Source organism: Pleurodeles waltl, chromosome 4_1 (genome assembly GCF_031143425.1).
Source record: "Pleurodeles waltl isolate 20211129_DDA chromosome 4_1, aPleWal1.hap1.20221129, whole genome shotgun sequence".
Lineage (NCBI taxonomy): Eukaryota > Metazoa > Chordata > Amphibia > Caudata > Salamandridae > Pleurodeles > Pleurodeles waltl.
In genome coordinates this window covers 702,935,683-702,953,996 of record NC_090442.1, presented here as the reverse complement: position 1 = coordinate 702,953,996, position 18,314 = coordinate 702,935,683, and the positions used below count along the sequence as shown (strand labels likewise).

The 18,314-nt window shown below is 43.3% G+C and overlaps 1 protein-coding gene across 3 annotated transcripts in view; it reads right to left on the bottom strand.

Annotated features, from left to right (window-relative positions):
• SFMBT2 (Scm like with four mbt domains 2) overlaps window positions 1-18,314 on the bottom strand; it is an 872,139-nt gene that overhangs the window by 455,214 nt on the left and 398,611 nt on the right. The window lies entirely within an intron of this gene.

The window sequence follows — 18,314 nt, the reverse complement described above, 5'->3', positions numbered from 1 at the left end:
AAAACTGAATTCTTCATTATATAGGAAGGCTTCTTCCGGGAACACCTTGCTACATGCTACAAGTTGTCATCCTAGAAATCTAATCAATAGTATTCTTTTTGGAGAATTTTTGAGAGCTCGGAAGAACTGTAGTTCAAAACTAGCTTTTGAGGAAGAGAGTAGGACCATCCATGTCATCTAGGTTTGTTGTGTACCCATTGTAGTTATAGCTTCATGCACATTATTTAAACAAACTAGGCCTGCCACTGTGCACTTTATCCTAGATATATTTTAATTGGCTTTGCTTTATTATTGTTACAGTAGCCACTTTAACAATCATGTTTTAGTTTCTCTCTATCTGACTGCTTTCGCCTAGGCCAGCACTCTATTCTCAAACAAGACATTCTCGCTCACTCTGTGCTTCTTCCAAGGCTGCAGTAAGATAGGTTGCCGGTGAACGTGGTATAAGTTTAGTCTCTGATGTTCATAGAGAATACACATCCTTACGTAGGGACAGTTTCTACGAACACCAGCTGTTTTATTATAAAAATACTTCCCTGTCCCTTACACGTTAGAGGGAGATTACAGCCAGAGAACCACGACTGTATGCTGACTGCCGAATACGTCGCTACAGCTGTTTTGCAGACTTCAGGCCTATGGGGGATGATGTCTTCCCAGGGGAACCGGAAGGGCAAAATTAGTGTTCAACACGCTGTGCTCTATTATAGACTAGGTAGGAATTAGTCTGTTGACTCTAGTGACAATATGGTAGCATTATTTTTATGTTTCACCCTCCTGGTCACAATTTTAATCTTGTCATGCTGTATCATCCTGTTTATTGCAGTTCACGCCTTCTTAACTAAGATGCAGTTGCTTTATTAAAGCATTATTGAAATATATACTGCCTCTGTTTGTCATTGTTTATGTGAGACTAATGTAACCAAGAGAAACGGATGAGCCCTGAGTGACCACGCTTCCCTGAGAAACCAGTTATGTAATGGTCTCGGCTGCCCAATAATCCCTGCCCTGGGGTAGAGATGAGACACTGCTAGTTAGCTGGAGTAGAACCCGAATTGGAGTGACAGGTGTCACCTGTAGTGGGTCAGACTCAGTCTCCCACACCACAGGCGATTCTGCCATTCAAAATCCAGTAGTTTCATTAGAATAATGAGAGCCTACATGACAGGTTCAAGGAGAGAATGTACAAAGAGGGGGCCTTTAAATGATTTACAAAGAGCCAAGAGATAAGTAAAGATGTCTTGTTGTCCCTGGGACCCATGAGAAAAATTCTAAATCCTGAAGTTGTCAGATTTATAACAACTTTTAGTAACAGAGAAAATTATGTATGAAAACACTTTAGAAAGCATTGGAAAATACTGGGCATTGAGGAGACTTATTTCGATGTGGTGGAGGATCATCCCAATATTACTTTTAGAGAAGAGAGATCCTTAAAAGTCAAATTATATAAGCATGACATTACAAATAAATGTAATAGGTTAGGACAAATAGTAAAAGGCTTTTAAATATGTGGGAATTGGCAAGTTTGCAAATTTAGCCACAACGTTAAATAATATAACCCTCCTCTAAACAACACTCCTAAATTCATTGAAAAGCATTTGACTTTGTCAGGCTGACTAATGTGTCTATGCCCTGGTTTACCCATGTGGAAAATAGTATGAGGGTAGTACTGTTTTCCCTGTAAAAAAATATATATTAGACCACATGCGTGCCAGACGTAAAAATGACAAAAAGTATCCTGTGGCATGTCATTTTGAGTTGATGCATAATAGCAACAGTGATTTACTGAGTTATTTTGCTTTGGACAGAGTGCCGGTGTTGAGGAGAGGTGGGAATCAAGTGCACAGGCCCAGACAGTTAGATTCAAGGTATACAGTATATTAGAATTAGATGGTAATGCTCTGAACAGTCTGAACATGAAAGAGGAAATGTTTATTCATTTAGGAAATATTCATGCATATTTCTTTTATAGGAGGTATATTCTTCTCTGTTATTCTTGTTTTATTAGCCATTCTGTACAGTGGTTTGATATGGTAAAACTTTAATGTTTTTAATATTATTGTCGTGTTTGTTGTTTCATTATTACTGAATGGGACATAACGGATATGGACTGGATGATCATTATGGAAATTCATGCTCTCCATGCAAAAGACAAATCATACTGCAGAGCAAAAGAGCTAAGATATCTTTCTTTTTCCTTTCAATTAAAATGGAATGTATGGAAAGTATGAGCAACATGCAAATCCATATTGATGACATTTATGTTTAAAATATCTAAAAAATGTAAGACGTTAATTAAGTATTATACTTTAATTAGTTTGAGTATAGAACGAACATTGTAGCAATTCAATTTCACATGAGATGTACTTCCAAGATGGCTGCCCAAAAAGCCCCTTCTGTTAGCTGTGGTTTTGATGTTGGTGGGAAACTTTGTCTGTTTTTAATGTTGATGAAGTTTTGCCTTTTTCAAGTAGTTGTGGGCATTGCAATAATCAGCTGTTAGCAAGGTGGTGTGTCCACCGAAATGTGACGGGGGTTTGAGTTTGTATTTCACCAATAAAGGAGATGAATTAGCATTGTTCGATTGACTGCACTGATTTTGGAGAGTGTGCCTGCTCTGGGATACAGAGTGGTGGTTCTTTGTACTTCCGGAGACCTAGCCCAGGGGCGTACTGGCGCCCTTATGTGTCTCAGCAAAACGGAGGAGCAGTAAAGGTTAAAAAAAAATATATATATATATATATATATTTAGATTACCTAGTGGCTGTCACCACTAGGTAGTTATAGCAGGACCATGTTTCCACAGATAAAGCGTTTTTTCAATTGCCTATATCTTTGGCACCATTGTATGAATCTTCATGTGATTTTCCCCAAAAAGTGGTGTAGTAATTCTTGATGCACATGAAATTTTTTGAGGTGATCTATCATGCAGGGGTTGGAAAAAGGGGGGGGGGTCAACAATTGTTGCATTTCCTATGTTAATTCCCATAGGACCTTTAAACACGACTACAGCTTGAACCGCTGGATGGGAATATATCAAATTTGCCAGGGACCCAGCTTTCGGTACGCAGGTCATGCTTTTGCTTATTTGGTAGAAATCTGTTTGGTAGTTTTGCTGATATTAAATGGGAAATAAATGTGTCTATCTAGGTCTGCAGATCCTTCATGAATATATCACGAAAATTCACAAACTTTCACAAATGCATGCACAAATAGAAGTGTGGTAATTGGCTGGCCACAACCTGACTAGAAAGTTGCAGCCGACATTTTATGTTATCAGAGAGGGTCCCCGGGCTGAAAATAGAAATGATAGGTGGTATAAAGGGTCAGGGTGGAGGTACCCTGACTCTAAGGGTGGGATGTAGGGGTGTTCTAGGGTCAAATTATGGGTTTAAGATGTTTTTTCTTCACCATGCATGATATTCACAAATATCCCTGAATATCCTTGAATATTCGAGACTCATGTGCCCACTCAGCCACCCACTCAGACACTCATGCACCCACTCAGACCCACTGATAGACTCACACACCCACTTTCAGACCCACTCAGACACTCACACACTCACTCACAGTTCCTGTGACAGCGACAGGCCCTGTAGCCGTCAGCTGCGCATGGCAAAAGGCCATGCATGGCATGAGGTTGGATGGTTATAAGGACTTGGCTAAAGGGCCTGCAATCAAACCATAGCAATTCACTGAAAGAAACAAAGGTTACAGGGACATTATAGTTAGGTTATGAATTTACTCGTACAAAACCATAGAAATTCAGCAGTTATATTTGGAATTATTTCAAGCAACTATAACTCACACTCTAAGGTAACTATAACCCATGCCTTTCCCATGCACAGTTAATTATTCCACATATGATATCATTGATGACATCTTCTATGGCATTTTTGATTTTTTTCACTGCAATATTGTCAATATAATTATTGATAAGAAAACTTTACATGACGAGGTCACGAGTTATAGTTACCTTAGGGTGCGAGTAAGCATGTATAAGCACTCAAACCCTTGCCACAAACGGCCTTTGTCCATGTGCTGCAGGGGTTGGCCGCAGCACCTATGAACACCAGCCTTGGATCACGTTGAGTCTGTTGTTTACAATATATTGAGAGGAAACGTGAGAAATGAGTAAATAAAATAAAAAATTGGGCAGTCACGGATCTGTTGCAAAATGTTCCATCACATATTTCGAGATCCATGGTAAGGTTGCGGATCCTGGTGTGTTTTGGGCAGTTGCTAAAACCATATATAGAGACCTAACAAATACGGTTTGAGCTCAGTAGTTGTAGGAAAGTACCATCTTGCCTGGCGTGTTACCCCCATATTTCACTGTATATATGTTGTTTTAGTCTATGTGTCACTGGGACCCTGCCAGGCAGGGCCCCAGTGCTCATACGTATGTGCCCTGTATGTGTTCCCTGTGTGAGGCCTAACTGTCTCACTGAGGCTCTGCTAACCAGAACCTCAGTGGTTATGCTCTCTCTGCTTTCCAAATTTGTCACTAACAGGCTAGTGACTAAATTTACCAATTCACATTGGCATACTGGTACACCCATATAATTCCCTAGCATATAGTACTGAGGTACCCAGGGTATTGGGGTACCAGGAGATCCCTATGGGCTGCAGCATTTCTTTTGCCACCCATAGGGAGCTCTGACAATTCTTACACAGGCCTGCCACTGCAGCCTGCGTGAAATAACGTCCACGTTATTTCACAGCCATTTACCACTGCACTTAAGTAACTTATAAGTCACCTGTATGTCTAACCTTCACCTGGTGAAGGTTGGGTGCAAAGTTACTTAGTGTGTGGGCACCCTGGCACTAGCTAAGGTGCCCCCACATCATTCAGGGTAAATTCCCCGGACTTTGTGAGTGCGGGGACACCATTACACGTGTGCACTGTACATAGGTCACTACCTATGTACAGCATCACAATGGTAACTCCGAACATTGCCATGTAACATGTCTAAGATCATGGAATTGTCCCCCCAATGCCATTCTGGCATTGGGGGGACAATTCCATGATCCCCGGGTCTCTAGCACAGAACCCGGGTACTGCCAAACTGCCTTTCCGGGGTCTCCACTGCAGCTTCTGCTGCTGCCAACCCCTCAGACAGGTTTCTGCCCTCCTGGGGTCCAGGCAGCCCTGGACCAGGAAGGCAGAACAAAGGACTTCCTCTGAGAGAGGGTGTAACACCCTCTCCCTTTGGAAATAGGTGTGAAGACTGGGGAGGAGTAGCCTCCCCAGCCTCTGGAAATGCTTTGATGGGCACAGATGGTGCCCATCTCTACATAAGCCAGTCTACACCGATTCAGGGATTCCCCAGCCCTGCTCTGGCACGAAACTGGACAAAGGAAAGGGGAGTGACCACTCCCCTGACCTGCACTTCCCAGGGGAGGTGCCCAAAGCTCCTCCAGTGGGTCCCAGACCTCTGCCATCTTGGAAACAGAGGTGTCTGTGCCACACTGGACTGTTCTGAGTGGCCAGTGCCAGCAGGTGACATCAGAGGCTCCTTCTGATAGGCTCTTACCTCTCTTGGAAGCCAATCCTCCTTCCTAGGTAGCCAAACCTCCTTTTCTGGCTATTTAGGGTCTCTGCTTTGGGGATCTCACCAGATAACGAATGCAAGAGCTCACCAGAGTTCCTCTGCATCTCCCTCTTGACCTTCTGCCAAAGGATCGACTGCTGACTGCTCAGGACGCCTGCAAAACCACAACAAAGTAGCAAGACGACTACTAGCAACCTTGTATCGCCTCATCCTGCCGGCTTTCTCGACTGTTTCCAGGTGGTGCATGCTCTGAGGGTAGCCTGCCTCCTCCCTGCACCAGGAGCTCTGAAGAAATCTCCAGTGGGTCAACAGAATGTTCCCCCTGCAACTGCAGGCACCAAAAGACTGCATCACTGGTTCTCTGGGTCCCCCATCAGCACAACAAGCGTGGTCCCTGGAACTCAGCAGCTCTGTCCAAGTGACTCCCACAGTCCAATGACTCTTCAGTCCAAGTTTGGTGGAGGTGAGTCCTTGCCTCCCCATGCTAGCATTGCTGGGTACCGCGTGATTTGAAGCTGCTCTGGCTCCTGTGCACTCTTCCAGGATTTCCTTCATGCACAGCCAAGCCTGGGTCCCCGACACTCCTTCCTGCAGTGCACAACCTTCTGAGTTGTCCTCTGGCGTTGTGGGACTCTCTTTTGTGACTTCAGGTGGACTCCGGTTCACTTTTCTTCAAAGTGCCTGTTCAGGTACTTCTGAGGGTGCTGCTTACTTCTGTGAGAGCTCCCTGAGTTGTTGGGTGCCCCCTCTGTCTCCTCCTCCAAGTGGCGACATCCTGGTCCCTCCTGGGCCACAGCAGCACCCAGAAACCTCTACCGCGACCCTTGCAGCTAGCAAGGCTTGTTTGCTATCTTTCTGCGTGGGAACACCTCTGCAGGCTTCATCGTGACGTGGGACATCCATCCTCCAAAGGGGAAGTTCCTAGCCCTCTTCTTTCTTGCAGAACTCCAAGCTTCTTCCAACAGGTGGCAGCTTCCTTGCACCCTCAGCTGACATTTCCTGGGCTCCTGCCCACTCTCGACACTGTTGCGACTATTGGACTTGGTTCCCTTGTCTTACAGGTACTCAGGTCCGGAAATCCACTATTGTTGCATTGCTGGTGTTTGTACTTCCTGCAGAATACCTCTATCACGACTTCTGTGCTCTCTGGAAGTAGTAGGTGCACTTTACACCTACGTTTCAGGGTCTTGGGGAAGACTATATTTCTAACCCTCACTGTTTTCTTACAGTCCCAGCGACCCTCTACAAGCTCACATAGGTTTGGGGTCCATTTGTGGTTTGCATTCCACTTTTGGAGTATGTGGTTTGTGTTGCCCCTCTACCTATGTTTTCCTATTGCAACCTATTGTGATTCTACACTGTTTGCGTTACTTTTCTTGCTATTACCTGCATAATTTTGGTTTGTGTACATATATATCTTCTGTATATAACTTATCCTCATACTGAGGGTACTCACTGAGATACTTTTGGCATATTGTCATAAAAATAAAGTACCTTTTTTTTTAGTACTTCTGTGCTTTGTGTTTTCTTATGATATTGGGCATATGACACCAGTGGTATAGTAGGAGCTTTACATGTCTCCTAGTTCAGCCTAAGCTGCTTTGCCATAGCTACCTTCTATCAGCCTAAGCTGCTAGAAACACCTCTTCTACACTAATAAGGGATAACTGGACCCGGCACAAGGTGTAAGTACCTCTGGTACCCACTACAAGCCAGGCCAGCCTCCTACAGTAGTTTCTTAGAATAGCAGTACAACTTATAACATTTAAGGAAAAAACTGTTTTAATGTTGCTTGCAATTCTTTTCTGGGATACGCAATGACATTTCTATGTTTTCAAGAATTACGAGTGACTCAGAAACAAATGGATTCTATTGGTTGAAACAGTCTTCCATCAGTTTAATAGGAAGTACTCTCCTCCTTTCTTGATCTTTCTGGCTGTGGTTGTGATTTTTCACACTTCTTCATAACCAGCTCCATTTTATTGTTCTTTTGGTGTTTTGATTTGTTTTTCCCCGTCATAGAAGATGGCATCTGCTGCAGACAACACTGCATCCGGTTCTGGGAATCAGGATCCAACAATTTCTCAAGACAGCTCTTCTTCTGATGAGGATGTTCCAGCAAAAAAAGGAGAGCATAGCCTTGAAGGTTTTCTCAATTCCTTCTGGGGAAAAAAAAGTTGTTGAACAAAAAGTTAAATGCATGTTGTGCAGCAAGGTACTGTCTCATGGCAATGTCATGTTAGGCTTGTTTTGCTTAACATGTTATAAGGTGTTAAGCATGGGGGAGAAGCCATTCTCTGCACTCATTACAATTTGTGACAACCACAAATGCAATTTTTTTTGCTGAAGTTTGAACTAGTTAATGCACAGTTTCTGTGCCTTTTGTTATAAAGAAAACTTTTTAAAGCTTTTTTTTAACAAAAACAACACTGAAAAACAAACTTGTTGCAAAAAAACCAACCCTTAAAAAAGCTAGTTCTTGTTGTAACCACATATTCTGGTGTAAGAAAATAAAATTATAAATTATATGTGTGTTTCTAAGAATGTGGATATGAATTCTTGCTTATGTTTGAATCTCAGTATAACAAAGTTTAAGTATATATATTATGTGCCTAGGTGTGTTACTGTGTTAGTGAGTATGCATGTGGGTGTGTTATTGTATGAATGAGAGTTTGCATGGGTATGTTACTAAATGTGTTAGTGTGTGCCTGGGTGTGTTAGTGTATGTATCAGTGTGTTCCTGGGTGTGTCAGTGTATGCATCAATGTGTGCTTGTGTGTTGGCGTATGTATGAATGTGTGCTGTGTGTGTCAGTGTATACCTAAGTTTATGTGTGAGTGTTTCAGTGTATGTATTAGTGTGTTCCTGGGAGCGCAATGTATGCATCAGCGTGTCCTTGGGTGTTTTATTGTATGCATGAGCATGTGCCTGGGTTTGTCAGTGTATGCCTCAGTGCGCATCTGTTTGTGTCAGTAAATGAATCAGTGTGTGTGTGGCTGTGTTAGTGTATATATGAATGTGTGCCTGGGTGTGTCAGCGTATGCGTCAGTGTATTTGTGGGTGTGTCAGTGTACGTATTAGTGTGTATCTGGGTGTGTCAGTATATGTGTGAGTGCATGCCTGTATGTTTTAGTTTATTCCTAGGTTGCATCTGGATATGTGAGTGAATACATTAGTAGGTCCCTGGATGTGTTAGTGTATGCATGAGTGTGTGCCTTGGTGTGTTAGTGTATGCCTGAGCATGTACCTTGGTCTGTCAGTGTATGCATCATTGTGTGTCTGGTTGTGTTAGTGTATGTATGAGTGTATGCCTGTGAGTGTCAGTGTATATGTCAGTGTATGCCTCGTGTGTCAGTGTATGTATCAGTGTGTGCCTGGATGTGTCAGTGGATGCATCATTCAGTTGTGCATGGGTTCATGAGTGTATGTATTAGTATGTGCCTGGGTATATCAGTGTATGGATGAGTGTGTGTCTTGGTGTGTCAGTGTATGCATCAGTGTGTGCTGAGATGTGTCAGTGCATTCATGAGTGTTTGTCTCTGTGTGTCAGCGTATGCATCAGTGTGTGCCTGGCTGTGTTAGTGGATATATGAGTGTGTGTTTGGGTGTGTCAGCGTATACCTCAGTGTATATCTGTGTGTGTCAGTGTATGTATTAGTATGTGCCTGGGTAGTGTATGCATCAGTGTGTCACAGTGTGCCAGCATGTGTCAATGTATGTCTGTGTGTGTTAGTGTATGCATGACTGTGTGTGTGTGTCAATATATGCGTCAATATATGTCTGGGTGTGTTAGTGTATGTATTAGTGTGTATTTTGAGTGGGTGAATGAGTGTATGACTGGGTATGTGAGTGGGTGCATGAGTGCCTGAGTCGGTATGTGAGTGGCTGTATGAGTGTCACAGTGGGTCTGTGAGTGTATCAGTGTCTGAGTGGGGGTATGAGTGTGTGCATGAGTGCCTCAATGGGTCTGTGAGAGGGTGCATGAGTCTCTGGGTGCATGAATGCCTCAATGGGTCCGTCTGTGGGTCTATGAGTGTTGGAGAGGGTCTGTGAGTGGTTGCATCAGTGCCTAAGTGGGTCTGTGAGTGTTTGCATGAGTGTCTTAGGGGGTCTGTGAGTGGGTGCAGGAGTGCCTCAGTGGGTCTGTGAGTGTTTGCATGAGTGTCTGAGTGGGAGGATGAGTGTCTGAGAGCGTCTGTGAGTGGGTGTGTTAGTGTCTGTAGGAGTCTGAGTGGGTATGTGAGTGTCTTAGTAGGTTTGTGAGTGGGTGTGTTACTCTCTGAGTGGGTCTGGGAGTGAGTGTCTGAGTGGGGCTGTGAATGGGCATGTGAGTATCTGAGTGAGTCTATGAGTGGGCATATAAGTGTATTAGTGGGTCTGTGAGTGAGTGTCTGAATATGAGTGGGTCGGTGAGTGGGTGTCTGAGTTTCTTAGTGGGTCTGTGATTGGGCATGTGAGTGTCTGACTAAATCTGTGAAGGGGTGTGCGATTCTCTAAGTGGGTCTGTGAATGGGTGTGTGAGAGTCTCAGTGGGTCTTCGAGTGAATGTGTATTTCTGTGAGTGAATCTAGGACTGTCTCTGGAGGTCTGTGAGTCCGTGTGGGTGTGTATATATTTCCTTTTTAAATATGTAGTGGAATTTGCAGATCCTGCCCGGGACTCAGTGCACCTCCCCCCTGTGTAACGTTGCGACAGGTCCACTAATCCAGTAGACAGGAAAAAACTTTTTTTCAAAAGTAATTTTTTCTACTTTATAGTTATTTTAGTCACCAATATACAAGAAACATAGGGCCAGGGAACCTCTCTCCTTAGCCCTTCAAACAAATTCCATCCCACATTTCAGCCCCAGGGTCCATTTACCGGTATAGAAAGTAGCAGCCGCAACTTTCTGCTCAGGTTGCCGCTAATAAGGGCCTTGCTTTGGCACGAGTGTTTGCAAAGGGTTCGTGCCTCTAGCTTTATATATTTGCTTTTTCTTTAATATCTCAAAAACTACTGAACGGATTTACACCAAGTAAAAAAAAATAGTGCTTTCTGGGCCAAGAGCTACCTTTCTGCCAATTCCGTCCTGTGGTTCAGGCTGCAGTTATGTCTGACATTCCAATGGGAATTAACATGGGAAATACACCTTTGTTAACCCCCTTTTTTCTCGGCCCCCACTTGACGGATCACCCGGAAATTTTTCATGCACAACAAGACCAAACTTCATACTTTTTTAAAGAAAATTTCATGATAATTCGTCAAACGACACCAAAGTCAAAAAATTATTTTTACAACAAAACTAGGTCCTAACTATAACTATCTACTGGTGATGATAGATAGATAGATAGATAGATAGATAGATAGATAGATAGATAGATAGATAGATAGATAGATATTCACTGAAAAAAACAAACGTAAGGGACATGATAGGTGAAAATGTCAGTTAAAAACATACCATGTCAAACTAACAAAACCAATAAAATACACAAGTTATAGTTACGCCACCTCTCCTTTTTTTTAAATATACCAGCTACAGGGTATGGGTTTGCTGGAGCCTTACAAGGCTTAGGGAGGTGGGAGCCCTCCTCCCTCTTGCGACATTTGGTGAGCCATCAAAAAAATATATGTTAAAATTTACACCTAGGGAGTCCCTTTGAGCCCTCCCACACAGGGTATCCTCCCCCCTACATTTTATTTAAAACATTTTCAGAACGGGGGACTAAGTCCCAGAGTCCTGTAATAGCCACTGTAACATTTGCTTTCATGTTCCAGAAAGCCAATCAGTGAATTCACTCCTGCAGGACCCTCACTCCCATGGGAGTGAGGTGTTCTAAGGAAAACCAAAAAGCATCCTTGGCCAACCAACATGCGAGAGCCCCAAAAAACAACTGACCAGACATACAAATATCTTTGAACCTTAATTTTTCAAAAAATACTGAAAAAAATAACACTATGGGGGTCATTACAACATTGGCGGGCGGCTTCCGCCTCCCGCCAAGCTGTAACCGCCATGCGTCCACCAATGCGGCCGCACTCCCGCGGTGCCCATTACAACATCCCAACTGGGCTAAACCTAGTTTACGCCCGCCGGCCCACCGGGGATGCGGCCGCAACATAGGAGCCGGCTCCTAATGGAGCCAGCGGTGTTGCGGCCGTGCAACGGGTGCAGTTGCACCCTTCGCGCTTTTCACTGTCTGCTATGCAGACAGTGAAAAGCTGCACGGGTCCCTGTTAGGGGGCCCCTGCACTGCCCATGCCAGTGGCATGGGCAGTGAAGGGGCCCCCAGGGGCCCCAGGACTCCCCTTACCGCCAGCCTCTTCCTTGGGGTGCAAACCGCCAGAAACAGGCTGGCGGTAGGGAAGTCATAATCCAGCGCTGCCCTGCCGAATTATCATTGCCGGGGCTAAAACGGCGGGAAACCGGCGGCCCCGGCGGTGCGACCGTGGCGCTATCGCCGCGGTCGAAATATGGGTCTCCGTACCGCCAGCCTGTTGGCGGTACGGACACCACTTTAGCCCTGGCGGTCTCAGACCGCCAGGGTCGTAATGACCACCTATATCACAAAAAGCATGTTTTCTGTTACATGATCTAGCTATCATTTTGGATGCAGTGCTTTCCAAAATGACTGTGGAAACTGCATGTGGATTTTGCATTTTAGGACTCTTTCCCCCTTTTTCCCCTTTTTGTGAGTACACTATTAAAATGGTTTTGAGATTATTGTCTATGCATGACATCTGAAAAGTTGCTTCACTTGATCTTTCCAACATAAAATCCCACAAAATGTATCACAGTGTACAGGTACAAGGTGTCTCAGGGCCACGCAGGGACTGATGGTGAAAATCATTACATATTTTCATACTTTCCAGGAGCAAGTATATATATTTCCAGGAAGACTCTGCATCTAATAATGGGGAAATATGCATGGCTTACTGATATAAATCTAGTCAAAGGTGTGATTAAATGGTGGGGATTCCGTTTTCCATAGGAGTTTGGATTATGCCATCCATCGTTTACAGTAACTGTAAACTCTCATCTAAATAAAGAGGTTGTTAGTGGTATAGTAAATGTGGAACTGTTTTCTTGGTGCACCAAGGGCATGTACAGGGAGAAATATCTTCTCACGGAAAAACCTAAAGAAATGGCTGAGCTTCACAGGGAAAGTGTGCTCCAAGGATCTGAATAAAACATGTTTCTCCAAGGCAATGATAGGCCACATAAGGTAGAGTTTTGTGGCATGTTAACAACTGAAAGTGCCAACAACAAATCAAAATAAAGAAGACACAACATTGGCACTATTTGTCCTTATCCAACTTCCATGACCAACGGTTACTTCCTGGGTGACCTAGTAAAAAGGATAACAAAGATGAGAAGTTCTTCTATCTCATTTGAATGTGATATTTGTGATGGCCTAAAAGTGGGGATATAACCAGGCCTGGGCAGAGTAAACAGAGTCTGGAACTATGGAATTCTGTGGAGTTTAAAAAAAAAAGTCTGTGGAATTCTGCAGAGGCAGAGTGCCATGACCGTGGTCAGCCAGGCGAGACCTTGCTCAGCGATTCTGAGATAGGGAGTATTCAGTAGGGCCGTAGGCAGTGAAAGCTGCCATTTCAGGCCTCTTGTGCACTGGTCTGTCCCGTCTGCAAAGCTTTCTTTCAGTGCCTACGTCCCTGGCCTGAATCTAGGCCAGGGCCATGGGCAGAGAAAGCTGTTGTTTCAGTCCTTCTTTGTGCGCCAGTGTGCACAATCAACGACAACAAAAGAAAGAGACGAGGACTTACCTGGGTCTACATGGGCACTCCTCCTTGCCTCACCTGACGGCAACGGGTCTTCTCTTCTTCAACGGCTGCCTCCTGTGCTCAAGCGCGCACTACAGCCCAGTTATGGGCTTCACAGTGCAAGCGCAGACTTATGTGGTTGCGCTGTGCAGCCCCTATTGGGCTGCAGCGTGCACCAGATGAGCTCCACTCCACTGGCGGGGCTAGCGGAGTTTTTTAAGTAACTCCATGCTCCAAGCTGAGTGCAGAGTTAAAAAAACTCAGTTACCTCCACCAGTGGAGCGGATGTCCCCTCACCACCCTAGACAGAACCAATAACCGAAACAGCGGTTCCTGTTAGTGCAGAGTTGTTTGTCAGGGTGGTGGACAACTCTAAATTAGATAATATCCTCTGCCATCCAGGAGTACCCTCCATCTGCCAAACTCTCAATCAGGTCCTATGTAAGTAGTGCCAAATGGTAAGTAGTGCCAAATCAACACTAGGGATTACCATTGCCCCATTCTTGAAATACTGCTGCTAATGATAATAATTGTAATTAAAATGTTAATATTAGTAATTAAAGTAAGAAAAAATATGGATGTTAAAAATACTGATTTATCAATGAGATTGTCATAATCAGAATGAATCGTTTCGAATTTATGCATTGATGTCTGTGTTGATGACAAATATTCATGTGTCGAAGTCAAAGTTTCAAACTTTCCAAAGACTTATTATGCCACATATATCTATGTTGGTCTTGATAATATATAAAAAACATAGTTTCATCTGTAATTCAGGGAATAACTTTTCAGGTTAGTGCCTTATTACGGTTTGGCAGATAAGATTCTCCATCACACATGTGGTGGATGTCTTGCTGCCTTATTCTAAGTTTATTGTAGCTTATGACACTTGTAATGAAGCAGACTGGATAGCCATAAGTTATAAGACACTTTAGATGAAGGAAGAGTTAGCAATCAAGTTTATGATGGGGTATCCCATCCACCAAACTCTAATTAAGTCCCTGAATCTTTTACAGTAAAATAATAAAGATGCCAGATCTGGTGGTCCTCACAGGGCAGCACCTGCAGCCTGTGATGCATTTGTGAGCAGGATGCTTTACTCTGAAATTCTGCTGACTCAGCCTGTTAAAGTGCTCCACAGACTCAGAAAAAGCAACGTTGCTCTTACAATGGCTTTCAGGACCAGAAGCACTCCTATCCCTCCCTTTGTTTCTGTCCCCTTAGTCAATTAGCTTTTCCAATTGGCACAGAAACTTCGGGTGAGGGGTACATGGAGACTTCAATGCATTCGTTCCATTCCCATTAGCTTTAAGGTGGTGCTTTTTCCAGTGTCCAGAGAAGCAGCAGGGAAATGGGGAGATTTGGAGCCATACAAAGATCATTCCAGTCAAGGTATCTTGTACAAGTATGGGATGCCTCGCCCAAGCTCATTCATGTGCATCTGTGTGCTGCAGTGTGTGCTGCCCCTTTTGCCATCCTCAAGTATGTACGTATTTCAGTCTATGCCCCTTGCACTTTTGCTTAGGCAGCGCTCCTATCACTTTCATGCATGTGCCCTGTGCTAGGCATCTGAAGTGGCAGAGTTGAGGCAGTGCCCATCCAAGTGCTGAGGATTCCATGCAGAGATCTTTGTGAACCCAGGATTTGAAAAAGGTATAATAATAAGGACAAGATAATTCTGGTTGTTAATGTAAGTGATGTGGAAATCTGTGATTTGTGTAGTCATAGTTTTGATTAATCATAAAATAGCATTATGAGTTAATGCACCTGCTGCAGAGCAAAACATGTATCATGCAGATCACATATTTGTGTTTTAGGTAGATAGCTCAGTGGGTTACTGCTTTTGTCAAAAATATATATTTTTTCACTTGTTTTACAATTCTTCTAATAAAGCACTTTGAGCTATGAACTGGCATCAAAGAGCTGCATGCAAACAGCAAACACCAAGGCATACATTTAGAATGTATTTTTTTCTCAATGTTTCGTCAAGTTAGTGAAAAAAGTTAGTAATACATTTTTAAAAGTATAGACAACACCAAAGACAAACACTGTGTTACATTTTACATCTTGAGTTTGTGGGGCAGATTTACTAACACTTTGAGCTAGGTTTGCATCACAAAAGTGATATAAACCTCGTGAAAAGTGTTGTTTTGGATTTTCTTTTCAGTGCAAATCCTGATTTGTGTTGGAAAGTAGCCTATGTCCTATCTTGCGCCAAGAGATCTTTCCCAAGAAACCATCAATGAATTGTTTGTATGCTAATCCCTAACTATTAACATTTGGAGAAAGAAATATGTGTTAATAATTACGCCTCCTCATGTTAGACATAAAAGTGGAAAAATGTGTTTAATTTTATTTGTACTTTTCCAAATTTGCATGTGTGCTGCACTGTGCAGCACACATACAAAGTGGGAAAAGAGTTAAAGTTTGCCAAAGCATAGTATTTTTTACTGAAAGTAGCTTTGGTTACTGCACTGCATTACATGAAAACTTAGTAAATCTGTCCATTTGTGTCTACTGATCAAGCACTCTTACTATATAATGCATATCAGTATGGACGACATGTGACACACCTTGTAGCTCTCATTGTCCGACGAATGTAACATTCCTATATATTGATTTATTCACTTGTATGATTCATTGGTTCTGTGTAATAAGTGTGAATGATGTGAAGCATTCTGGCACCCTACATTAGTATGAGTTGCTCCATAAAAGAAGTTAACAATTATGAGAAGGGGGCTAGAGAGAGATCAGGGGCACCATTGGTTTGTTTGGTTACGGAGAACCAAGTCTGCAGCACCACACTGCTTGTTTCAAGGGCTGCAACTTTCTCACCATTCTGACTGGTGAAGTAACTGACTGCCCAAGAGCACACAATTTGACCAAAGGGGGCAATCTAGATTAAATCCTGTGGGGCAGGCAACACAACAAGTCAATTTACTGTATTGCATTGTGTGAAAGAGAGACATCAAGGTATGGTGCATTTCTGCTGCCTCCTAGCAATGGTGCACTGCGAACTGCCTAGCACCAATGCAGACACCGTTACACCATGCTGCAAGGGGGTCTGAGTTATGAGCAGGATTGAGTTTGTGAAGAATGGGACAGCTTTCGTCACAAACTCAATTCTTAAAGGCAATTTCAGATGAAGTAGCAAGGAGAAATAAAGATACTGCTTTTTGTTATACCTCAGTCAGGGAGGCTCAGCATTTTGGTACAATCCCGGATTTCTGGGACTTCTGTGATCGTGTCAAAAACCATGCGTGGATGATTGGGAATGCCTACACTCCACCCATTGAACGTCTCCCTGTCGCATGTAATGCAAGGCAGCAACATGTGCTAACGTGTTACATTGGACTTACTAAACTACGCAAAGTAACCCTGGTGGTAGACAGTCTGCACTGTGCTAATTCTTGTTAACCACTCAGGAAAGGTTGTCTATTGATTAAACCTGGCATTCTTAGCATGGTTTCGCCCAACCTTTACCTTTAGACCTACTGTTTTTGCTGACTTCATTTTCATAGGTTTTAACCAATGCAAAAGTGCTTATGCAGTCTCCTTAAATCATGTTGGATTGTCTTATACCCAATTGGCATATTGGATTTACTTGTACATCGTTATTAAAGTGGCATTACCTGTGCCCAGGGCCTGCAAATTAAATGTTACTAATGGGGCTGTAGCACTGATTGTGCCACCCACTTAACAAGAACCTTAAACCTGCTATTACAGCGTGTGTGCAGTTTTAAACTACCATTTTGACTGTTCCCATACCTTCCTTATTAACATATACCCCTAAGGAAGGTCCTGGACACTCGAGGGGGAAGAGTGCAATGTATATAGGCAGTATGACATGTACTTTTAAGGTTTAAATGTCCTGGTAGTAAAAAAACTCTAAAATTAATTTTCCACTACTACAAGGCCTACCTCTCTCATAGAATAACATTGGTGTTGCAGCATTACATTTTATATGTGTACTTTCCGAATGGGAACAGGTCATCAATCAATGTTTGGTGTCTCTAGAATTATAATTTAAAATTCCAGCATATAGGGAAGTCTGATTTTAAATTACAATTATTAAAATGACGCTTTTAGAAAGTTGCCATATTTTTGCTATATCCATCTGGTGCCCGCAGCCGTCTCTGGGTCACAAGACTTGGGCGCGTGACTGGGTGTGGGTGACAGCTTGGCACCTACATAGCCACAGACAAAAGAGAACTTAGGTGTGACTGGATGGACCATCATTTGCAGGATGGAAGGGTTGATTTGCTAGCCTCCTGTTCAGATCCATAGGGACATAACAGGCACCCAACCACTTGAAACAGCACCCAGATCCAGCTGGAGTACGTCCCTGACCCAGACATGGTGACCCTCAGGTCCTATACCCTTGGTATGGCCTCAGTGTAGCTGAATTGAAGTTTTTGGGCTCCTCTTGACCACAAATTGGCCTGTTGGCACCAAAACCTTGTCATTCACACTGCCCGGTAATGCAAAGTTCTGTCAACTCTACCCTTTGACTACAGAATTGACTGCTCATGGGGAGCATCATCATGAAGCTCTGGCAGGACTGCCACAGATGACAACAGGATCTTTGCACTGCAAAGACAACCGTCTGCAACACTTCCCCTGTTACTTGTACTGGACAGCTGGACTAACCTGGTCCTTGTATCTGGCACATGCTACATTGTGGTTGGCCTGAAGTTGTGAGTTTCTCCTGGTCTTGCACAACCAGATAGCCATGAGTGGCGCTTTGTGCTTTATGGCGCTATTTTTACCACATCTTTCAAATTGTATATCTCCAGTTCTACTGATTGGATTTCTGTCATTTTGGTCTTGATGTATATATTAAATTGTTGCTCTTTTTTTTAAGTTGGTGTGGGATTTTTCTTGGTGTATTTTCACTTGATTACTGCTTGAAGTGTTGTATAACTTCTTTACACATTGCCTCTAAGTTAAAGCTGCCTGTTCTGTGCAATCTACCAGAGGGTTGAGCACGGGTTAATTTGGGGC